This window comes from Panthera uncia (assembly GCF_023721935.1).
Source record: "Panthera uncia isolate 11264 chromosome A1 unlocalized genomic scaffold, Puncia_PCG_1.0 HiC_scaffold_16, whole genome shotgun sequence".
NCBI classification, from domain to species: Eukaryota; Metazoa; Chordata; class Mammalia; order Carnivora; family Felidae; genus Panthera; species Panthera uncia.
In genome coordinates, this window is record NW_026057576.1 from 21,440,635 (window position 1) to 21,465,747 (window position 25,113).

Sequence of the window (25,113 nt, forward strand, 5' to 3'; positions counted from 1 at the left end):
TAAATAATCTTTAGATGCCTAAACAGTTTCTAAATAAGAAACAGATACAAAACAGTGATCATTACATGTAATTTTTTCCTTCGTTTTTACAAGGGCAGTAGATGAACAAAATTTGTAAATGCCTTTGAATTATACTTTTTAATTATATTATACTTTAAAATTATTTAAATTGCATGACATAAATGCTAGTAGATAGAAAAATATCTGAATTATTCTTTATTTTCTCTCCTCTAAATTTTCTTATGCTTGATGAAAAAGAAGGTTGTTTATTTTGGTTAAAGATGATAATTAATATAAATAGTTAATACAGAGAAATACAAATATGCATAGAAGATATGATTTTCTGTTTGTTTATTAAGAAAACTAAAATAGTTTATTCAGAGGGTAAATTTAATTTGATACACCCTTTGTTTTATTTAATAGATTTAATTTTAAAGCTATAGTTCAATACTTTAAATTCATTACTATTTGTGTATTTATACATTTGTGAATGCCTAAATGCATACATATGAGGGCATATTAATAAATCCTTTATTATAGACTGTTTTAGGAATAATGTACAAAAAAGTAATATTAGAATTAGTCTTTTTAATATAAAATAATTAGGTTATTTTATACTCATTAATAAAGATTTTTGTAAATAAAATATTCTGTTAAATTTCAGTGCTTCTGATATAATTTTAAATCATTTTTAAAAAGATTCCTTGCTTTCAAAATAAAGTTTCTAATAATTATTGTTGAGTATTTTTATAATGTTGCCTATAGTTATTTCTTGACTCTGAGTTATATCTTCTCTTGTCAAACCGTTATTCCTGATTCTTTCCCAAATCCAGGCCCCCAATTTAGGATAAAGCTATTAATATGCCATTTGTGCCTAAACCATCTTTGGGTTTTACTACAATGGCCAAGGGGTAACACAAGATTTGTTCTTTCATCCTATGAAAGAAAGAAAAAATGAGAATAATTAGATTTCTAAAAATCCTTTGAATTTTGATTAATATAAAGCTATTATAAGAGTGTATTTATTAACCAAACTTAGTAATAAAAAAGCTCATAAATTACCATAAAAAAGGTTGAAGTCCCTAAGTTAATTACACTTAGGTAAAATATGCTAATATAAATATCTTTGAGGGATTGCATACTTTTTAAGTTAAAAGAAGCATGCTTATGTTTAAATACCAAGATTTCTATAGCTGAGTATAAAAAGATTTTTTCCAGGGTTCTAAGCTCACAAACACTTTTTCCTTTTTTGGCATGACAAATCTCAATAAGCACTAGACTTTCTGAGTCAATCACATGGGAATCATCAGAGACCAACTGTTGATTTCAGACTTTCATTAGATCTCATTAAGCCATCTTGTTTAAGACTGATAGCAACTCCAGCAGGCTTATAGAGGCCTTACATCCACTTAGTCAACTTAGTTCTATGGTCTCCACTAACCTTTTAACAGTCTCCCTGTCGGTGGTGTCTGGCTGACTCAGTCAGAAGAATATGTGACTCTTGATCTCTGGGTCATGAGTTCAAGCCCCACATTAGGTGTAGAGATTACTTAAAAGAAATAGTTTTCCTGTTATACAGACTCTCCTTTTGATAGAAATAACCTGGGACTTTTCAGTCAATCACATAACTTCCTATATAATTTTGCTGGTTTCCCTTAAAACATCATCATCTGTTGCTTTAACACTAAACTAGCTACCCTCCTTTCCTCATCTATTAAAAAAAAGCCCATGATTGGTTACCTCAGTAATGGAGTTATCCATACTTTGCATGGACCTTTTAGATTCTCCCTTGGATATCCCTGATTTAATTTTGTTTGTTGGTTGGTTCCTACTTTGGAAGAAAAACTAAAATTTCCAAGCAGGCTATGCTTGAATTTACCCTTGAAATAGGAGTTTTACCTTGAAATAAAATCAATTCAGATGACTAAATTAATTGCCTTTACTCAGACTTGCTGACAAAAGGATAAAAGAACCAATATTTATACTTATACATGGAATATGATTTTGGATCCATCCATGAATTCAAAATAGTTTAGAAATAGAGATTTCCTGACACTACAAGACTCCCTATAAAGTAGACAATGAATCAAAGAACCTTGAGATGTCTTGCTATTACCCAAAGAGAAAGCCATAATAAAAGTAGAGTTTAGCAAGCCCATTTCATGATTTACCTACAATGGCAGAGATAAACTGGCAATGATATTGAACCAACACTGGCAGGGAATTTGAAGGCTATTGCTAAGGACATTCTAATGCGTGCCCTACCTGCCTGCCATCAGCACAATTCTAGCAAGTCTGTAAAGGTAGAACATGGACAACAACAGCCCCAAGGCTCCTTTGAACATCCCCAGAAGATCTGTGAATGTGTTCTGGTTATTGTTTATTCTCAGAGTGTGTTAAGGCTTTTCTTTGCTAGAGAGCTCTGGCTGTATGGTAGAAAAAAAATTGCTTAGTTTGGGAATCCCAACCTGTCTCTTCAGTAAGAGACACACATTTCACTGACATAGTCATCAAAGAACTGTAAAGCTTTACCTTTTACTTAGAAACGATACTCCTTATCCACGGACAACAGGGAAAGTAACAACTAATGGAATTCTAAAATCCTCAAACTTCTAATGGTTGAAGTATTTCCATTGGCCTTGACTGCAGGCAATGAGATCAGTCCCCTCTAGAACCAACAAAGTATCTCCTCCTGAGTATATAACAAGCTGCCTTGCGCATTTGGGAATTACTTCCAATCTTTGATCCTATCCTATTGCCATCTAACATGATGACTATAGGAAAGCTGCATTTCCAAAGTATTCTCCAAAGCAGTCTCTGTCTGATCAGAAACCTAGATATTTGGTCTTCTGGAAAAGACCTCAGAGAAAAACTTCTCTTGATCCCAGATGGAAAATACCCTATTGCTATCTTTAATAACTGACATTGTATTAACATTCCAATATTTTAATTTTTGGACTCATGTCTCCCAACTAAAAAGACATTCAGAACTCCCCCCACCCAACTACTGGAAGTCCATTCCTTTGAAAGACCTCAAACTGAAGATTTTTAGAAATTCTCCAGAAGTTGTTGATTTACAGAAGTGGGAAACTTCTGCCCAAAGCAGTGAAACAAATATTGACTGCAGAAGCAGATGGCTTTCACACAAGACAGAACAAATTTTCTAATTCTTTAGCACCCTCTTCTTTCCCTTTACTAGTCATCTTGTTCATCATTGTACTTTTACCATATTAACTAATATAATCTCCCTTATCTTCATCCTGTGACCTATTATAGTCTTTACCACTTAAGAGAAAACAAAATTCTCTGGGTTGTTTTTTCTTAGACCATAGCCACTGTTCTGAATTTAACTGATTACTGGCAAAATTTAACAACTAAAAACTAGCAAACGGGTGGCTGGGTGGCTCAGTCCATTAGGCTTCTGACTCTTGGTGTTGGCTCAGGTCATGATCTCACAGTTCGTGAGATGGAGTCCCACGTCAGTGTCTGTGTTGACAATGGAGAACCTGCTTGGGATTCTCTCTCTCTCTCACTCTCACTCTCTCTCTCTCTCTCTCTCTCCCTCTCCCTCTCCCTCTCTCTCTGTCTCTCCTTGGCTAATGCGAGCTCTTGTGATGTGCACTTTCTCTTTCTCAAAATAAATAAATAAACTTAAAAAATAAAAAAACCAAGCAAACAAAAAACAAAAAACAAACAAAAAAAAAAACACTTCAAGAGGTAAATTTTCTTCTATATATCCCTTCTGATATTTAAATTTCCCTTGCATAATTAACCAATTTCAGGCTTATTAAATTGTACATTGGCCCCATATCAACAAAATACTTCTGCTGAATTCCTTACAACCCTATCAGCAAAAGCTGACACTTTGGGAGTAAGAACAAAGATTTGGTCTAACTTGGATAGAAATTGCTACTTTATTTTCTTTCACAACCTTCCAGCTTGCTGTGCAGGACCTGTTTGACTCCACTGAAGGAGAATCTGTCTGCCTCAAGTGACTTTCCACCACAGATTCTCAAATAAAGAAAAAGGCTCATTCCTGTTTTGATAAATGATTCTTAAATTCCCAGTACCACCAGGTTACTTCTTATGTGGACATCAGGCTTACACCCACCTGCCATATGTACCCACTGCCCTATGTATTCAAGATCATCGTTAGAGAACATCAGATGTTTAAAACTACCACCCCTCCAGGAATCATGTTTCCCTAAAAAGAATACACAGAGACATCTGAAAGAGGCAGGCACAGGCTTACGAGAGAACTGTCAGGAAAGATTACTAAGTCCCCGGCATGCATACTGTGCAAGCAACAACTACCAGAGTTGGAACAATCTAACTGGAAAGAATTACTCATAACTTATCTCTGACCTTGGCAAAAATCTTAAAGGGTCCAACTTCTTCTCTGGAAGCTGACAAAAACTCTCTCCTTGATCAAACTCTAGCCAGACTCCTCTGAGCCCTCTTCCTGACTGGGCTTCTACCTCGGTCTGTAAGGACTTGAATAAAGGTCTAACAGTTTTTTTTTTAACAGCTCAGGGTCATATCTCTAGGATGACCATAACCTTCCCTTATTATAGAGCCTGAAAAAACTCAAGGATGTCAAAAGAATTTACTATTTGTTCCAGCCAACCTGAAGATAGGTCTCCTGGCCCCCAGGCTCTGTGGGAGGGTAGAATCCTAAACTTCATAAGTGTCAGTTAGCAAATCCAGATGCAGTTTCCACTATTTGCAATTTTTTACTTCCCTGACTCTGCTGAGCTCCTGTTTACCGCCGCCCCCCCCCCATTCCTTCATTCTTCCTTAAAAACATCCAGTCATCTCTGTAAAAATTTAAGTTGAGTTCAGTTCATGTTGGAGTCTTTTCTCTACTGCAACAGTATAAAATCTGTCCTTATTTTAGTGTCTGGCTTTGCTTTATCTTTGACAAATCCTAGGTTTAAATGTAAATTCATGAGGCAGAGTTGTCACAGATAATAACATAGTCCTTAATTTCTTCTTAACTAGCCAAAGAGAAATTTATGCTAGAATAAACAAACACTTATTACTGCACCTGTAAATATTACATAACAACCTATGACTGGAGGTGTGTGTGGAGAGAAGCTTCCTGGAAGTCTAGAAAAGAACAGCTGGATTTGGGTAGGGGGGACATGTTTTCACTGTCTGAGTATGATGGTATGGGTTTCTGTTTTTCAGTCTTTTATAAGAACTAATAACCATTTTTGTTCCTACAAAGTCTGCTTCCTTGAATCTTACTCCCAAATTATCTGATGCAAGCATAAATCCTATTATAATTCCTAACATCTTCTTTCTGAGATTCCCCAGTTTCCCTTTATGTGCATTCTCCTTTAACACAACCAGTCAATAAACCCAACCTTGTTCAACTGTAGGTGTGTTCCCAATTGCCTTTGACTAGAAGACACTGACTCTGAGAATCCATATAATGATCTAAAGGTATGGCAAAATATTAGTTAAATTAACATATCCAAAGAGATGGTTTGTAAATATATTTCTGAAGCAACAAAGATGTTTTTCAATTCTCCTTCAGACACTTACATGAAAGTGTAACTCAGAAATCACATAAATGATTTCAAAAAACGAAAACCTTTTTTCTTTAATTCAGCACTTCCCAAAGTATCTTCCACAGAATATGAATTCCATGAGATGTTCTGTAAAAGACAAGGCTTCTATGTTTAAATCAGTTAGAGAAACACTGCAAGCTCTAGTATTCCTCTTTTGGAGATTCATAATGGAATTAAAGGCTCTATGGGGCTCTGAAGAAAGAAAGGAAAGAAAGAAAGAAAGAAAGAAAGAAAGAAAGAAAGAAAGAAAGGGAGAGAGAGAAAGGAAGGAAGGAAGGAAGGAAGGAAGGAAGGAAGGAAGGAGGGAAGAAAGAAGGAGCGAGGGAGGAAGGGAGGAATGACCTTTTTACAAGAACAAGTTATTTGGCTTAGGGCCCCTCTTAATCCAGTAGGACCTCATCTTAACTAATTACATCTACAAAGATTCTATTTCCAAATAAGGTCACATTCACAGGTACCTGGGGTTAGTACTTGGATATATTTTGGGGGGGGGCATAACATAATTCAACTCACAACAAGGATATATAACATCAATTTCATGGGGTTGTTGTAAACATTAAATTAGAGAGAGAGAGAGCGAGAGAGAGAAAGAGAAAGAGAGAGCTTCATAGAGTAGTTGGCACTGGGTAAGTGCTCCCCAGCTGCTTTACTGTCATGAATGAATGTAGGAATGACCTAGCTTCAACATCTGTCATCCCACTGACCATGAGGATGAGTTGATGACCTCAGTTCTCAAATTCATTTGAAGTGTAAAAAGTAGATTCCTGTTGGTATTTGCAAGAAAGGCATTCTGTACAGAAATACTGATAACCTTTATTCTGTTTACGATGAAAATCTCTTGATTCCACTTCACTCCTTTGCTTTCAGTCTATTCCTACCAGGGAACCTTCTAATAACCCATCTGCTTCATCAGTCCTCTCTGAAAGGATGGACTTTGAATGGTGAACTGGAAGATTACAATAAAGGGAAAGTATAGCCCCCCCATTATAAATGTCCAAACCAGAATAACCAGAATTCTGGGTTAAAAATGAATTCCCTGTGAGTTTGGCTTGTGTGAATTGATTTCTTGACAAGATGAGATTTCTTATACGCAGAGCTGAGGGCCACATCTTATTTCTGAGAGATGGTAGGGGCTTAGTTATGATTACACGGATAATGGCTCTCTGCTTTTGATCCATCTCAACAGCAAGTCTGAGGTTTCCAGCTCGGGTTATAGGGAGAATGGTGAGGCCATCAGCTAGGATGAGGAGCACACACTCTAGAGTTCAGGAGACAGGTCAAGGATGTACATATGGTTCAGAAAGATCATCCCTCAGAGGCTAGAAGTCTGTAAGCCTGACTTGGGAAAGGGAATACAGTAAAATGAGGAACTGGAGATAGTGTCTTAATTCAATGTTATAGAGAATTAAAGTATCTACTGGTTTGCAAGGCCAGGACAGAAGGATCGAACTTTGAATCAGGAAATGCTAGAGGTAGTACAGTCAACACAAATCAAGTCCATGAAGCAAGCATGAAGTTCGATTAGATGTCACAATTATGTCAGCTCTGGATGGGTGCAGCACTAGAACCAGGGTCAACAAACAGAGCCTTAGGGGACAAAGATACAAGACATGGTAAATAAGACTGATGTATGACCAGCTAGAGGAATTCCTATGGAAGGCTTCCATTACAAATGACATTTTTTTTTGGAAAGGATGGAATTCTACCCATATGACCGTACAGAACCTACTTTAGTCTTAAACACCCTGACTTTGGAGCCCAGATTCTGAGAGAATCTTAGGGAAATCTCATATCTAACAGACCAGGGAAGGATCTCAAAAAGGAAAAATGGACTTGAAAGCAATCAAGTCCTTAAACTTTTTGACCATGAAGACTACCACTTCTCCCATCTCAAGACTAACATGGCTTGTGAATTGCAATGAGAAGGGCAGCCTGGGAAGGTTAGGAAGCAGCCTGCACTCTTCCCTGACTAGGGTGTGGCAAGCCTTCAGGGACACTGTCAGCTATGGATGCTGAGAAAAGTCCCATCTCATAGGTAGAGCATGGAAGCCAGCAGGTACAACCACAGACAAGAGGTCTCAATAGATAGTAATAAATGTTCCATCAGGGACTTGAGATGTTTGGGGGGACCAAAACCAGACTCTAGCAACAGGGATTCCTTGAGCAACTGGGAAGCAAGGCAGAATTCATGGGGAAGTCCATCTGTAAGCTGCAAGACCCTTTACAGCCAAGCCACAGTGCAAGGAGAGGGTTTGGGGCCTGAGAGGAGGCCTGACCAGTGCAGGCAGGCCCTGAATCCTGGAGGCCCTGAGTCCTTGAGAGCCTTGGGTCCCAGAAGCCCTGGATTTTGGAGGCTTTGAGTCCTGGAGGCCCTAAGTCTGGAGGCCTTGCGTCATGGAGATCTTGGGTCTTAGAGAGCCCAAGGGCTGTACAAAGCCTTGGACACAGAGACTCAGGCCAGAGATGCCGAGGCAGGGGTCCATTTTCCCTAATGAGGTGGAGACAAAATTTCAGGACAGGAAAGATGCCCAACTTCAGAGTCATGGCACAAAGTCAGGATCAGATCAGCCTAAGGGTAAAGCCGAGTTCCAGAATTGCAGGTAACACCGAGTTCCAGAATTGCTTCCATTCCTCTGCCTGAGATTGGGATTGTTTCTGGGCCCTATAGGGGCCTGGAGGGGAGTGGGAGCGGTTGATGGCTGGCAAACAGCCTGTGCTTCAGGGAGACAATACCTACAGAAGCTGGAGCTTTGAGTCCAAGAGCATCTTAGTCCATGGAATGCTAAAGAAAGAGAATACACTAATACCCTTCCTAGAAGCCTCATTTACCTAACAGCCACAGGCTAAATGCAGGACCAGCTCAAATCCAAAATTCCATTTAGCTCAACACTTTCTCTTGAGAATCCTTTAAAACATTGATTGTTCTTTTCTGCCCACATAAAATATACCTGACCACATCACACTTCAACCTTTCACTAGAATGTAAAAAAAAAGGAAAACGAAAAAAAAAATTGCCTGCTATCTGTGGCTGTAAAATCAGCCAGACCAATTAAGTACGTGACAGGAAGCTGAGAAATACATGAAGAGGTAAATTCAAGGAAAATTAGGAAATAAACTGACAGCCTAATTTCCACCGCCTTGGCAGGAGAAGAGAAAGAGCATGTGTACAGCTTCCTGTACTGAGAGGGGGCTTGAAACAAGGAAAGAATTAGGGCTTTGTCTCCTGCAGCTTTACTGGTGATCCAACAACAAAGAAGAAACAGTGAGAAGCAGCAGCAGATGGGGATTCCATATTTTAGTTACGAAGAAAACCAAATGTGCTGCATGACCAGATAAATCTGACCAGGATGAATAGCTTCCATTGATGCTTAGAATGTTTTCATGGTTGTAGCAAAGCTACAACTGTCCAAAACATCACAGAAATTATTTTCATCTATACTTAGAAAAATACACATTTTTAAAGAAAAATACATTTGTGACACATTCACAGGTGATCGATCATTAGACCCTGTCACAGAGTGCCCCCCCCCCCACCCCAGTCAGCATTACTGTGTGTCACAGCTACACTCACCTTCAATTCTGGGACCTGTCTCAGAACCTGAAGCCTGAGGCACTCAGACACACTGACTGTAGGAATACCCGGCAGAGCAGCAAAGGGATGTGCATTACACAACGGGATGCTGTGAGATTGTGATAAACTTCTAAAGAACAGAGAATCTTCTGGAGAATAAACGCCGGTGCAGTCTGCTTGCATCATCTTTACAAGGAACTCATGATGGGATTTTCAGCAGCACCTAATCTGTCAGCGCCATGTCAGGAGAGCTAGACCGGCCTGCCGGCAGCCTCCCAGATTGCCACTAGGTGACGTTCTGGGTCCTCTGTTTGGCCACTGTCTCTGGAACTTCTAACTCCCACACTGAGAATGCTTCTGGCAAGTTAACATCAGGCCCTTGGCTGTCTGATTTCATCAGGCAACCTCACTGCCCTCACTTCAAGCTACCCACCTTGGCCAAACCTGCCTAAGGGCTCTGGGAAAGCACACATCCTCTGTTAGCCACCTCCACCTCAAGCCACAGATGTTTGTTCATTCAAAATAAGCAACAGCCAACCTGTATTGTGTTTACTCTGTGGTAGGCACCTTGCAAAGCTCCTTATGTATATTAACGCAATTAGTCCTCAAACAGCCCGAGGTACTCTGCATCAGCTATTGCACAGATGAGAACAACCAGAGGGCAAAGGCGTAGAATAGTGTGTGTGCCCAAGGTCACTTGTGATTTAGTGGTGGGATGGGGCTGAAACCCAGTTCCCAGCTCTCTGTTACAAAGCTGTTCTGTCTCTACTTGAGCCACAGATATTGGGTCCTGTGTATCTGACAAAGAAGAAAATACAGTCTCGGACCTACAGGAACCTCCATGGTGCTGACTAAATCAGATAAGTTAATAGATAAAGCAAGGTGAGAAGGGCCATCCAAATGAATGCCATAGGAACAGCCTTGGGGAACAAGGGAATTTTTAGGTTACTAAGGGGGAAAGATTGACTAGGGAAAGGGGACAGGGGTTCCAGACAGGGGAGCAGGATATATGAAGACTGGTTGCTAAGAGCACATGGCAAGTTTGGGGAACAGCAAGTGATACAGTATAGGAGAAGCATGAAAGGGAGAATGAGGTGAACAGAGGGTGATTTGCGAGTGACCTACATCCACACTAAGGAGTTTGGGTTTTACTCTGAGGGCAATGAGAGCCCTTGAATTATGGAAAGCAGATCTGTATTTTAGACAAGTGATTCTGGCAGCAGATGGGAGGGCAGTTTGGAAGGAGGCAAGCTTAAGTTCAGAGAGATTGCAAAGGACACTCCTGTGATTGTCCAGGGCAGAGGGGGTGGACATATTTGGATGGGACCAAGAGATATAAAGAAAAATGAGAGATGGCCAGAGTTGCAGATGGACCAGTTATAGAAGGGGGGACCAATCAAGGGAAGGGGGGATCTTCTCAGGTATTTGCAGGGAGAATGTTGCCTTACACTAATAAAAAGAATACAAGAGGAAGATGTTGTTTGGGGGAAAATGAGTTCAATTTGGGGCGTTCTGAGTTTGAAGCTTTTGTGACACATGTAAATGGAACTGTCCCCTTGCAGTCTAGAGCAGGGCCATCAGTGCTTAATGCTAACTGAAGCCAGAAAAGTGGATGACCTCACAGGGGTGTGAGAACAGAGAAGAAAAGAATGTCAAAGACGGGACCTTGCAGGGACATCCACAATTAAGGGGCAGGCAGAGAACAGGAGCTGGAAAGATGATTGACAAAGGCTGGCCAAACCGTAAGAGACCAATCAAAAATGCAACATCAAGGAGGCCAAGAGAAAGACTGGTTGAAAAACCAGGTAGTCAGTGGGGATAAAGTCTCAAGGTTATCAGTGACCAGAGGGGTGGGGTGGAAGTCCAAGGACAGGGAGCTGATAGAGGTGCAGCAGTCGAGAAAGTTACTGCTAAGATGGGAGAGGACACTCTTGAGCTCTGTAGTTATGAAGAGGTGCATTGCCGGAGGAAGATTTTGAGTCAGGGAGGGAAGATGCATGTCTTCTTTTCTTTGGAGACATCTTGATTGTTACTCTTAGCCAACCTCCCTCCAGTGACTTCAGTCTCTTCCTCTCTTCGTTTCATCCACCTGAACCTCTAGACTAGAATGTACACTGTGCCTGAAGTGTATCAGACCTGCTCTGACTCCCTACCCTCCCACATTCTAGTCGTAGAACACTTACCCTTTGAGCTTCAGCCTCCTCACCTTCAAAATGAGGCTAAGAAAGCCTGTAGGACTTGCCTGTAGTTGCAAGTGAAAGAATGTGTTCACTATGCCTAGCAGGTGGTCAACCAAATGCCAGTTCTCTCTTCTCCTACTAATTCTGTGACCTATTCAAGTTTTTGTTTTGCTTGTCCTGTTACACCTTAACTCTCTGTACTACTGAGCTCACTGCTGTCATTTTTTTCTCATCTTCCTCTTTTTAATTTACAACAAGAGCTGCCCTGCCCCATCTCCACCACCTCCTAAGAGCCCCCTCCGAATCATACATGACTAAGATAAGGTCATCTGCTCCTGCTCACCAGCGTGTACTACTGCTGCCTCTCAGACTTCCTTCTCAGTCACTCTAGAATTTGTTCCTCATGTCTTGTCTATGAAACATCCACTTCTCTAACTTCTGTGGTCCTGGGTACTTGTGGTTTTCCATTTCCTGATTGTTCAGTAATCCACTGTTAGTTCTTCTTTACCAATTGTGGACAACCACTGGAGCCCCACCAGCCATCCTCAGCTCACCTCTCTCTAATCCCCCAAGAACTCACCCACGATGAAGACTTTACTCCATCTCTCTGCCTCTGACTCCCAGATGTCTTTTTCATATGAAAATATCATATTTTTAACTTACAATTTGCAAAAAAAATTTCTCAGTTATGTCATTTGCTTCACTTGGCCTATCTTGTGTGATAGGCTGAGTTAGTATTAACTCAATTTTATAACTAAAGGAAAAAAACCTCTGAGAACTAGAAAATTTTTAAGTGTTTTTTCCTGACTTCTAATCTAAGCCATATTCCTACATTTCCAGTTGTCTACAGGATAGACTTATTTGGAGACTCTGTCTCTGCTCACATCTTCCTTGGGTTTCTCCTCCCTCTCAAACCAATCCCACTCAGCTGGTGTTATTGGGCTGAATGTTTGTGTGCCCCCAAAATTTTTATGTTGAAGCCCCAGCCTCAAATGTGACTGTATTGGAGACAGGGCTTTTATGGAGTTAATTGATGTTAAATAAGGTCACAGGGTAGGGCTCTGATCCAATAGGACTAGTGTCCTTAGGAGAAGAAACACTCTCTGCCATGGGAGGACATAGTCAGATGGTGGCCACCTACAAGCCAAGAAGAAAGGCCTCAGAATAAAACCTACCTTGTCAGCACCTTGATTTGGACTTCCAGCCCCTAGAACTGTGTGAAATAAGTTCTTGTTATTTAAACCTCCTGGTCTGTGGTTATTTTGTTATGGCAGCTTGAGCAGACCAATACAGCTGGTGGCCATTTGGGGGATGTTTTCTTTAATTTTTCTTTCTTGTATATCTTACATCCAATCAGTTGACAGAGTTAGCTCTACTACTTTTGTATGACGTGCCTTGAATTCTCTCCATGTCTTACTCTCCACGTACAAAGTCATCACGGTCCTTGGATTTTGTTCGCCGATGCTTAGAAACTGTTAGCATCTCCTGACCTGTATACCATCGTGAGATTAAACCATCACAGAACCGTGGGATTTGATGGCCCAGGTGAATTCACAGCCCCATCAGACCTCTCCCTTTCCTCCTCTCATACATGTACGTCCTCACACTATGTCGCCGTGGGTTTGTAGTTCTCCACCGCATGCAGCTTTAATAGCCACCCTGCGGTTCACTACTCCCCGACAATAATGCCCTTTGTTTCCTCTGTCAACTTTAGAGTATAATTTGGATTTTAGCTCCCAGAGCTACTGCATACTGTGGAATAGCAAATAGGACATTCTTTTTATAGTTCATGGAAATGTTCAGAGGAGGGAGTTGGTATAAGATCGTGGAGCCAAATCTGCCACTTACAAGCCTGGGGATCTTGTGCAAGTGATTTATCTTCTCTGGGCCTCGGTTTCCTCATCTGGAAATGGCACAGGGAGGGTGAAGTATCTCACACAGTGTGAGCACTCAACGATGTTGACTATTATGATTAAACTTCGAATTGGGGGCCCAGAGAAATGATTTAAAAGGTGAAAAGGCCCTGGGGGCATGAGTCACACTGGAAAAGCAAGGCTGAGAGATGATTTAAGGATAAAAAGAAATGGTGCCTCTGCAGGGAGGAAGCAGTGACTGAGCACTGGTTCTTTCACTCACTGGCTTTGTGAGTTACCCTGGGCAAGTAACTTCATCTCCCTGTGCCTCCATTCCTCCTTGGTAAAATGGGGGCAGTGATAGCACTAGTCATTCTGCCACGGGGCTGCTGTGAGGATGAAGTGGGGTGACGCACAAATGGCACCCAGGCCAGGGCTGGGACGAGAGAAAGCATGGCGTGGGAGCTGTTATTACTGCAAATGACCGCAGACTGAGCCCCCAGGTTGTGAAGAGAGGATGCAACCCTCTGGATTGGAAGAGTCTGCAAAATGTTTGTCCCTTGAAATCCCAGAGGCCCCAGAGTGCTGACCAGATACGTCTCCCTGACTCCCAAACAGGGAAGTATCATTGAGTGCCTGGTTCTTGATATCCAAGACTGCTAACTTAATAGTTGGAACTGGCCCCAAATGTCATGGAAGGCATGTAAAGCTTCGTATACTTTCTGGCCTCCTGGGAACAGTTTTGTACTTTCAGATTTTTTCCAAAGGGATAACATAAATTAAGTTCTTGGAGACCAAAACAGAAATACAGACAAAAAGAATGGAGGTGACAACATCTTTTGATTATTGAGCAGCTGGGCTTGTCCCCAGGTTTCCAGAATAAATGGGGTCAGGAATTCCCCTTTTCCTTGGAGTCAGCACTTTGGAGCATTCTGCTGCTCCAATCCCTCCCTTTCCCTGTCTCCCCGCAAAGTGCCTCAAGGTGCCCCAAAGTGCAAGTCACTTTGCAAACCACCAGGCTAATGCCCTTTTGCCTTCCAAATGCCATTTACCTCCCCAGGCCTCATAGCTGACAAGTCAGCACCTTGACCCAGATCTGCTGTAAAGCAGTAAATGTTGAATAGTATTTATGGCTCTGGAAGTACCCTGAGGAGGAAATTCTCTAACTGACTTTCTCTGTATTGTAGGGATTCTCCTTAACAGCTCTGGGGCCAGAGGGACTTTTCAGCCAGAGTCCCGGGGCCTGATAATTCACCCTGAAGGATAATTGGAGTTTCTGCCCCATGGCCTATGCAGAGTTTTATTGTCTAATTCTTGTCCTCTAGTTAGGACTCCACATTTGGAAGTTGCAAAGCTCACAGAGCCCTGTCTTCCCAGGTCCCACCAACCTGTGTCTGATTCACCCTGGAACTCAGCAGGCAGAAAATTCAGTGTGTTGTTCATAGGCTTGCTGTGGGTTTCTGGAGTAGCTTGAAACCTCTGAGGAAGGGTCTTTGGATCTGGCCTGTGTTCCATACAGAGAAGACCTGAGTGAGCCCTTGCAGCAAGGGCGGGGAGGCTTTCACAAGCAGTTGTCACAACAGACGGAGGACCTCTGTGGTGACCAAGTGCACTGAACACTTTCTCCCTTGTAATTGCCTAAACTAAGTGGTTTATTTTTATTTTTTTTATTTGAGAGAGAGAGAGAGAGCGCACGTGAGCAGGGGAGAGGGGCAGAGGCAAAGGGAGAAAGAATCCCAAGCAGGCTCCATGCCATCATGGAGTCTGATGCAGGGCTCAATCCCACGACCCTGGGATTATGATCTGAACCAAAATCAAGAGTTAGTCTCTCATCTGACTGAGCCACCCAGATGCCCCCTAAGTGGCTTCTTTTATAACCAAAATTTCCAGACCCCATCGCCATCTCTCCTCAGATTCTTCAGGAACCCACCGGGATACTGAAGGAGGATACTGCAAATTGGTCAGTCTCCCTGACCTGCCTGCTGACTAAATTCCAGAATGTTCAGAGAAAGTTCAGAAACCCCCAAAATAAATTTTGAATTTCATTAATTTGATTTCCTATTTTAGCTCTAAAGACTAAGCACCTTATGATATCAAGTTTCCTAATCAGAATATTTTCATAAAATCGTAGCAGTTGGATTGCCAACTTTTCAGTGATTTTTGTCCAGCCGCTGATCCACATGTGCCCTTCAGTTTGCATCGGCCTTCCTCTCCTTTTAGCACCTTCCCGACTCCTGTGAGCTTAAGGGAGCCGCCAGAGCTTTCCTGGCCCGGGCTCTTCCTAAAGCTGCTGGGCCCTCTTGAACTGTTGACTGTTAGGTCCAGTTTGGGAGTGAGGCTGGATATGTAGCACACACTGGCTGTGTTCCCACTGAAAGGGGAACTTTGCTCAGACCACAAAATGTGTGGTAAAATGACATCCACCGCCACAAATGCACAGGGACAGACGGAAGAAGCACCGTAAGAAAATGTGTATTGCTAGAGTTGCCACTAGGGCAAAGATCTGTATGGATGAAAAGTGACCATTTGGAAAGCGCTAGTGTGGCCAAAATGTCAGAGGTCAGATGTCAGCATCAGACTTAGAGGTGAACAACAGTTGCCTTTTTTTCTACCCCTTGCAGGTAAGCTTTTCTCCTCTGTTTGCTTGGTTGCTTTTCTCCTCGTTTATACATTCTCCTGTGACGTTCCTTTCTGGATAATTTTCCTGTGCAAAAAGGTGCCTATGAATTTTGGACACATTTGTGGATAATTGCCCCTTCAAATTGGACTTTCTTCACAATTTCATTCTTTATTGTGTATTTGGAGGGTACAAATGCTTCCAGAGAGCAAATTATCCCCAGAGGCATAGCAGGAGCTGAAGCCTAGCAGAAGGTCGGCATCCGAGCATGTGAAGGGGCCTCTCTCTGCCCCCAGGAGTGAGATGTGTGGCACTATCTCTGACGTCCTCCTTCTGCCTCTGTCTTTGCTTAATTTCCTTGTTTCATTCTCTACTATTCTCCCAAAGCTAGTTTTTCTTCCATGTTTTCCCTAACCAGTAACACTCAGCCGCTACAACAAACAAAGACAAATTGAACACAAAGAACCCCGAACACACAGGGACCACTCCGGGCTCCTTAAACATATAACTTCATTTTTTAAGCATTATTTTGACTACGTGCTATCTTTTCTCTGGCTCTTATAACTTTTCTCAGCTCTTTGTTAGTAATAATGTTAATAATGTAATAATCCTATGACACGGATTATGGATTTAATTTTATAAAAATACCTCGACAATTTTTTGTCCCCAAATGCCCTTCACCAGTGTATGCAGGAAGAATGGTGGTCTCTGTGATTTGCCCAGTTCCTGGTCTCAGGAAGGCCGCAGGGCCACTTTGCATCTGTCTCTGATTCTCCAGTCTTCGAGATGCAAAGACAGAAGAAAGACAGAAGCCAGCAAGTGTCATCTCAGAAGCCATTGCCCAACTCAGTCCAATAATTTCCTCATGACTGTGTCAGCATTAGGGATTTTCCTTGCCTGCAATGAAAGTGCCTAAGAGCCATGACTCAGAGGCTCCCTCAAAGCCCACTCATTCAAAATTAAAACTCCCTCTCTTTCTCTTCCCTCCTACCGAGCCATCTCATATTTCACCATCAAATTCACTTCTTAGAGCCAAGAAATCATTTACAAAGGGAGCTTGTTAAACGTTCTTTGTTTCCTGGAATGATATCGAGGCATTGTGATGTCATAGAAAAACTTTAAATTGCAACAGGATCCCAATCCCAGCTCTACCCCTTGCTAACTGTGTGAACATTAACGAGTACTCAACCTCTCAGAGTTATCCAGAAGACCAGGAGGCAACACAGGTGAAAGAAAGCCTCCGACACGAAGCTGCCCTGAGCCTGGCAGTCAATGCAGTGTCATGCCTAATGCAACTCTGCCTGTTGCCAAGGGAAGAAAAGCCTGAGAACTTTTTGGCATGCCGGATGTGGGATAATTGATAACAAATAGATAAGGAGGTGTGTTTTGATATGTATGGAAAAATGGAAAACCAAAGTAATGGCCCAGGAAGGTGCCCTAGGAAGCTGCCAGTGGCACGGGAGCAGTGGGCATCTGTAGCCTAATGAGGAGAGGGCATGGAACAAGAGCAAACCATGGGCTTTCCTCCTCCCCTGGCCTGTCCTGCTGTCCAGTGTCTTCTCCAAGGCAGGCCTGGCCTCATTACCCTCCTGTCTATGCTCTGGTATAGACGTTACAGAGGAGCTGATGGCAGTCCCAGTACAAGTTGTCATCTCTCACCTGCACAAAGGACACAGTCTCCTGAATGGCTCCCTGCCCCCACTCTTGCTGTTCTCAGTTCATTCTCTACACAGTGGCCAGAGTGACCTTTCCAAAAGGCATATCTGACCATATTACTCTTCTGTTTATCACCATCACATCAGAATCAAGTTCAACTCCAGGCACATCACAATATGGATCTTGTCATCTGGGATATTCTCTCCATTCCACTCCCCTCAGTAAAGTCCATTCCAGCCTCGTGAACCAACACACCTGGCTTTCTGTTGCCTATTTACTCTGAGCTCCAGCTCATCACCTGGCCATCTTTTACCCAATCTCAGGTTTCTTTATGACATCATTTCTTCCAGAAAAAGCCTTCTCTGCCCCCTGGAGCTCTTGGCTGGCTACTGCCCCACCTGGCCCTGCTGCCCCATGGGCTTTCTGTCCCAGCACCTACCCCATGGGCCAACCATAGCTCCTGTCTAACCCCACCCACCAGACTGGTCACCACTAACGGCAGGAGGAAGCCTCACTTGTCTACCACTGTATCCTCAGGCCCTAGCATGGCTTGTGGCACATAAACATGCTCAAATAAATGGCCACTGAATGAGCTAATGAAGGTATTATTCACCTCCCTCATTTTATGTCTCACAATAAATATTTTCTAAGGAAAAGAATCCCGATGGTCTTTTGTAACAAAATGACGTTTGCACATTTTTCCTCACCAACTTTCCACTTCTTAAATTCAATCTAGGCTCTGGGGACAGGCATACAGAAATCAGTGGCATGGGGGTAGAGGGGTATTGACAGAAAGAACCCAAATAGTGCTCTGTTCTAAACACTGTAGAAAGGGACACTGTATCTCTGAGGGCTGACAGTCGTTTTTCTCACTTTGTGCCAAGTTCCCCGTAGGGATTTGTGTCTGCCAGGAAAACGGACTTTAATCCTCTCAGAGAATTTATAAGAGAACAAAGTTATCGTTAAGGTAAAACTCAAAATACAATGAAACCAACATCCTTTAAAGAATCGGCAATGCCCCCACGTACTCTGTAGACCATCATGTGTTCTGTACTAAACATGAAAAGACGGGAAATTGTTTTTTTTTTTAATGATAAAAAAATTCTTGTTTTTATAATGTACAATAAAGGTATGTACACTGGATCCTTTTAAATTCTTCCAGCTTAATTAATCTTTAAACCCCTGGAGCAAAGAGGCTGTGCTCCCCGCTTTCCCTCCACTTAATTCTTCTGTCTATCCCCCACCCCCACCCCTGTCCTGTCCTCCCTCCCTTCCCCTCTCTTTTTCCTTCTAGTTCTCTTCAAATCTCCTTCCCCTTTTCCTTGAAACCTCTCTTCGAAACACCAGAGAAACAAAAAGTTTACTTTCCTGACCCTGGCTCTTCTCAAGGACGCTTCCAACTTTTGAGATGCTTTGGTTCCCACTCACTGCTCCAGCTTCTACTAGTTCCCTTGTCAAGGGCATCAGCCTACACTGCCACTAAGTCATCTATCCGATAGGAAGAAGTTTTGCTTTAAATACTCTCAAACCTTGTACCGTTTTCTCCATGGGTCAGTTAATGATATAAAGAGGTCAATAGGTTCAACAGAGATAAACATAAGCTATTAGCTAAACTCCACATTCATTAATGAATTAATATATTTATGCCTTCCCATCTAGTCTTTAATTTCATTTATTTTTGAGAGAGACAGAGAGCTTGAGTGGAGAGGGATAGAGAGAGGGAGACAGAATCAGAAGCAGGCCTGGCACTGTTAGAGCAAAGACCGATGTGGGACTGGAACTCACCAACTGTGAGATCATGACCCGAGCCGAAGTCAAATGCTCAACTGACTGAGCCACCCAGGCTCCCCTACCTTCTCATCTATTCTTAACAGAGCTCATGTACTAGGTTTTCTGCAAGGACTCCCATCTTCGGGCATTCTTGGTCAGTAGAAGGGTTGAGACCTGCACATAACTAACTCCAATACAAAGAAGGCAGTGGTCAGTGCCCCCCAGAAAATCACAGATATGGTGCTGGAGGTTCTGACATAAATTTGATAAGGTGCAATGGCAAAGCTGAGAAATCCAGACAAGTGTTTGTCTTTCTCTCTTTGGCTGCTATGTTAAGGAGAGCCCACTGGGTAACTGTACAAGCTCTCGTTAGGCTTTTATCTTCCAGGCTTAGCCTTGGAGGACGAGTGTGCCTCCCAAGTCTGGTGTGTAAGACAAACTTGAAAAATGGGAGTCTCTGAGTCTGGAATACACATGAGATACCAAAAACGCCCAAGGTGATCCTGACACAGAGCAATGAGAACATTGCAAAAATATGTTATTTTTCTTCCAGAACAGGTGTTATTTATGTTGTCTTGTACCCTGATAACCCCAGGTGGGTAGGAAGGCAGAATGCTAACAGATGCTGGGCTTAATTTTGATTCATTTGGAACATTCTGGAGCCCCAACCTCCCTAACTTTTAACCAATGCACTGGAAACAAATCCATGTCTTTAAAGCATTAGTAAGTTGAAACTCATAAATAGATTCTCATCTCAAGAGTTTATGTGGGTGAGGTGGATGATAGAAATTTCTAGAGGTTTTGTTCATTTTATGTTTCCCACAAATTACTTCTGCATTATTAATATAGTATTAAAAGAAAGATCTGGGTGGCTTGCCTGAAATTGTACCTCTCCTTCCCTTAATACATATTGATCTCAGGCATGGGTCAGAGACAGGAAAATGTTTCAAATGACCTATGTCAGCTATTATTTTGGTGGCCACCCATTAGAACAATCTGGGAAATTTTTGAAAACCAAACCAAAACAAAACAAAAGACTACTACACATGACTGGCTTACCTCTAAAATCTAGGTTTTAGTTATTTTAGGGATACTTTTTAATTTCCTCAGAATCAGGTGATTTTGGCTGAATGTGCAGCTAAACCACTGAATCAGGTCCCAAAGAGGTAATAAACAGATTATACACATATGCTCTCAAACACACACACACACTCTCTCTCTTTCTACCTCCACGTAAAACCACTGACACCTACATTCTCAAATTTAACTTCCTCTCCCCCAATATATTGCCTCTCCCCTGAATGGGAAAAAGATACATTTTACATAATAAAATGACCCAGTTGCAGGGTGCCTAGGTGGCTCAGTTGGTTAAGCGTCTGACTTCAGCTCAGGTCATGATTTCATGGTTTGTGAGTTTAAGCCCCATGTGGGCTCTCTGCTGTCAGCGCAGAGCCCACTTCGGGTCCTCTGTCTCCCTCTCTCTCTGCCTCTTGCTCTCTCAAAAAATAAACATTAAATGTCCCAGTATATAAAAAATAAGAAAGATGCTCTATGGCCAAAAGCAAGGGAATGCTTGAGTGAGATGTAGCAAATCTCCTCAATGCAACAATATCCAGCAATTTAAAATTACCATTATGAAGAATTTACAGCAATGTAGAAACAATTTATGCTCTAACGGGAAAAAAATTATCATTAAGTAATCCACACTGTATGGACACAACAGTGGAGATCAAACTAAAACTATATGCAGACATGCAAAAAAAGAATGAAAAGAAATACCCCCCAAAATGTCAATAGAGACTAGCTCAGTAGTGGTTTTTACTTCCTTCTACTTTTCCGTACTTTCCCAACATCTTTTAAACTGCCATGTATATGGTAGGAAAAAAGTTTACACTAGAACAAAATTAACATACTTTTCAAAAGTCATTCTTCCGACTATGAAGTGATAAGCAAGGTCTAATTCTCAGTAATGAATTAACAAAGCAAAGATGAAAATGCTCACCCAAAGGTTTCTGTGTTTCAGCTGGCTTTGCTTCGGTCTTCTCTATTCCTCCCACCTTCCTCCTCCAAGTAATCCAGCTTTTTCAGAAGAAAAGTGAAAGAGCAAATTTAGTTTATAAACAGTTTCAGCTCACAGCAAGAAGATAAGGAACTTTGGTCAGCTGGTGTTTCTGTGCTTATAGGACTTGGTGTGGGTGTTGGTCTGGCTTCCTTCTCAGGAAGAAGGGGGAGATATTTCAGCTAGGGACTACCTCTAAAAGGAAGAAACCTTTTAGGGATTAGCCCTGTCTCTCTAACACTGTTTTTATCAGCATCTTTCCCAACAGATCCGGGGAATGTGATGAGTTAGAGTCACCCATATTAGGCAGCTATTGGTTCTCCTAAATGGTTTTTGTTCCCATGACAACACTAACATCAATGTCACCTCATATGCCTTATAGGTATAGCACTTTAGAGTTGTTTAGAGCATTTCCCATTACCCACTTGGTTTTCCGATTTATTTGCACATGGGTGGAGGCCTTCCCCATTCTTCTGCAAATACTGTGTTGGAGGTCACCAATGACACTCATGTAAAAGGTCCTTGCTCAGTCCTCATCTTCCTTCCCCAATTTGTTGCACAGTTAGCCAAAGCCATTTTCTTGCAACTTTCTCCTTTTTGTTTCTCTGACTCTCCTTGTTCTTTTTCTACCCCTTCAGTTGCTTCTTCATTGCTTTCCTTTCTGATTCCTTTTCTTCTCCTTTTCTAAATGTGAGCTTGCCCCAAAAGTCTGTCTTCTGACCTCTTCCTACCATATTCTCTTGCTTTTATGTATGTTGTCCACATCCATGGCCACATTTAATATGGCTTCTCCCAAGCATATACTCCCCCAACTACCCCATCTAATAAATGGCACCACAATGGTTCAACCAGTTATTACGTCTGTAAACCTAGAAGTCATTCTTAACTCCTCTCTTTCTCCCACAACCATATCCAAGCCAAAAAATTCTATTTGTTCTAGCAGCAAAATGTGTCCTCAATCCAACCATTTCTCACTTTCCCAGCCCCCATTAAAATTCTCATAGTTTTTTTGTATAGAATGTTGCAGTAACATTAGACAAGAAATAACAGACACCCAAATTGGAAAGAAATAAGTAAAACTATGTCTGTTTGCAGATAATATAAAATTATATGTAAAAAACCCTAAAGATGCTACATACAAAATAAAATCTGTTAGAATAAACAAATTCAGCAAAGTTGCAGGATACAAAGTTAACACACAAAAATCAGCTTGCATTTCTATATGTTAAAAATGAATAACCCAAAAGGAAATTAAAGAACAATTCCAATTACAGTAACATTGAAAAGAATAAATACGGGTGCCTGGGTGGCTCAGTTGGTTAAGAGTCTGACTTAAGCATCCTTGGCTCATGGGTTCGAACCCCACATCAGGTTCTGCACTGGAAGTGTATAAACTTTAAAAAAATAAACTTTTAAAAAAAAAGAATAAATAAATAAGGTATTTAGGTATTAATTAAGGAGACTTATACACTGAACACTACAAAACAGTGCTGAAAGAAATTAAAGAAGACATAAATAAATGGAAAGACATCCCATGTTCATGGGTTAAAAGACTTAATATTATTAAGACATCAATAACATCCAAATCAATCTACAGATTCAATACAATCCCTAATAAAATCCCAATGATATTTTTCTCAGATGTAGAAAAATCTATTCTAAAATTCATATGGAATCTAAAGGACTCCCAAATAACCAAAACAATCTTGAAAAAGAACAAAGTTGGAAGACCGATACTTCCTGATTTCAAAACTGACTACAGCACTACAGTAGTGAAAAACAGTATAGTCTTGGCATAAAGATAGATAATAGCCTAATGAAGTAGAATAGAGATCTCAGAAACAAACTCACATATAGGGTCTAGTAACTTTTAATAAGGGTGCCAAGACCATTTATAGGAAAAGACAGTGTTTTCAACAAGTAGTTCTGAGAAAATTGGATATTCATGTGTGAAAGAATGAAGTTGGACCCTTACCTAACACCATATACAAAAAATTAACTCAAAATGGTTCAAAGATCTAAGCAAAGGAGCTAAAACTGTAAAACTCTTAGAAGAAAACATAGAGGAAAGCTTCATGGATTTTACAATGATTTCTTGAATATAATACAGATTTTAAAAGAAAAAATAGACAAATTCGACTTTATCAAAATTAAAAACTTTTGTGCATCAAAGGACACATCAAAGGGTAATAAGTCAATCCACAAAATGGGAGAAAATATTTGCAAATCACATATCTGATAAAGGATTAATATCCAGAATAAAAATAGAACTATAACTCAACAGCAACAAAAACTAACAACCCAATTTAAAAATGGGCAAAGGACTTGAATATAAAGAATATAGAGGGGCGCCTGGGTGGCTCATTCAGTTAAGCCTCCGACTTCAGCTCAGGTCATGATCTCACGGTCCCTGTGTTCGAGCCCCATGTCGGGCTCTGGGCTGATGGCTCAGAGCCTGGAGCCTGTTTCGGATTCTGTGTCTCCCTCTCTCTCTGCCCCTCCCCCGTTCATGCTCTGTCTCTCTCCGTCTCAAAAATAAATAAACGTTAAAAAAAATTAAAAAAAAAAAAAGAATATAGAAATAGAAAATATACAAATGGCCAATGAGCACATGAAAAGATACTCAACATTACTAACCATTATAGAAATGCAACTCAAAACCACAATGAGGTGCTACTTCACACCCATTAAGATGACCGTTACCCAAAAAAGAAAAAAGAAAATAACAAGTGTGAAAAGGAAGTGAAGAAAACAGACTCTAGTGCATTGTTGGTAGGATGTGTGTGGTTTCTCCCAAAAAATTAAAAATAGAATTACCCTCCATATGATTTGGCAATTCTACTTCTGAGTATATGCCCCAAAGGATTGAAAGCAGCTATTGCACAACGAGGTACATTTTAAGAGCCATTTGTACACTCATGTTCATAGTAGTATTATTCACAATAACCAAAAGGTGGAAGCAACTAAAGTATCCATTGATGGATGAATGGATATGCAAAATATAATATGTACATACAATGAAATATTATTCAGCCTAAAAAAGGGGAGGGGGGAGTTCTGACACATGCTACAACATGGATGAACCTTGAGGATACTATGTTAAGTGAACTAAGCTAGTCACAAAAAGACAAATACTGTGTGATTGCACTTTTATGAGGTATCTAAAGTAATCAAATTCAGGAGCCTGGCCCAGCAAGTTGGCACCAGCTACATATTTGTGCCCCTTCTCCAAGCTGCTGGCTCTAGCCAAGTCTCCCAAGCAGCTCTGCAGTGCAATCAAAGTTGTACATTTGGGAGCCACCACATAACAGACCTGACTGGCTGCAAGTTGGACTGACCTTGGGCACCTCCATCTTCTTGTGAATCTATCTCATCAAACAACATAATGAAGGTGTTTTAGAGTATCAGAGAAGAAATGGGCTGGAATAAACTTCTGAAATACTAACACAGTATGCTCTATATAGTGATTATACCAGTTTCTTTGGATTCACCAATCTGTTGAGTTGTAAATATGAGAGAAAAAGTTATATGTGAGTGTATGTCAAATCAGCATTTGTGTTTTGCATCATTAAATGAAAAAACAAAAATACTTACGTATTCTTAAATAAAATAAAATAAGTCAAATTCATAAAGACAGAAAGTACAAGGGTGGTTGCCAGAGGCTGAAGGAAGGGGGAAATGAGGAATTATTGTTTAATGCATATAGATTTTTGGTCTTACAAGATGAGAAAAGTTTTGGAGGTGGATAGTGATTGCATAACAGTGTGAATGCACTTGATGTCACTGAACTGTAACTTAAAAATGGTCAATTTTATGTTACATAGATTTTAC

At 41.1% G+C, this 25,113-nt stretch overlaps 1 protein-coding gene and 1 pseudogene across 5 annotated transcripts in view; one reads left to right on the plus strand and one right to left on the minus strand.

Annotated features, from left to right (window-relative positions):
* Positions 1–25,113, minus strand: part of CYSLTR2 (cysteinyl leukotriene receptor 2) — a 42,099-nt gene that overhangs the window by 11,825 nt on the left and 5,161 nt on the right. For 2 of the 5 annotated variants that reach the window (XM_049646919.1, XM_049646918.1), the window contains exon 2: positions 21,226–21,302. The gene's annotated coding sequence lies outside the window, so the exon portion shown is untranslated. Of the gene's footprint in view, positions 1–5,550; positions 5,664–17,456; positions 18,522–21,225; positions 21,635–25,113 lie in introns of those variants that run through there. The other 3 variants (XM_049646917.1, XM_049646915.1, XM_049646920.1) reach the window with 3 other exon arrangements.
* Positions 7,971–24,785, plus strand: LOC125934006 (NADH dehydrogenase [ubiquinone] 1 subunit C1, mitochondrial-like; annotated as a pseudogene).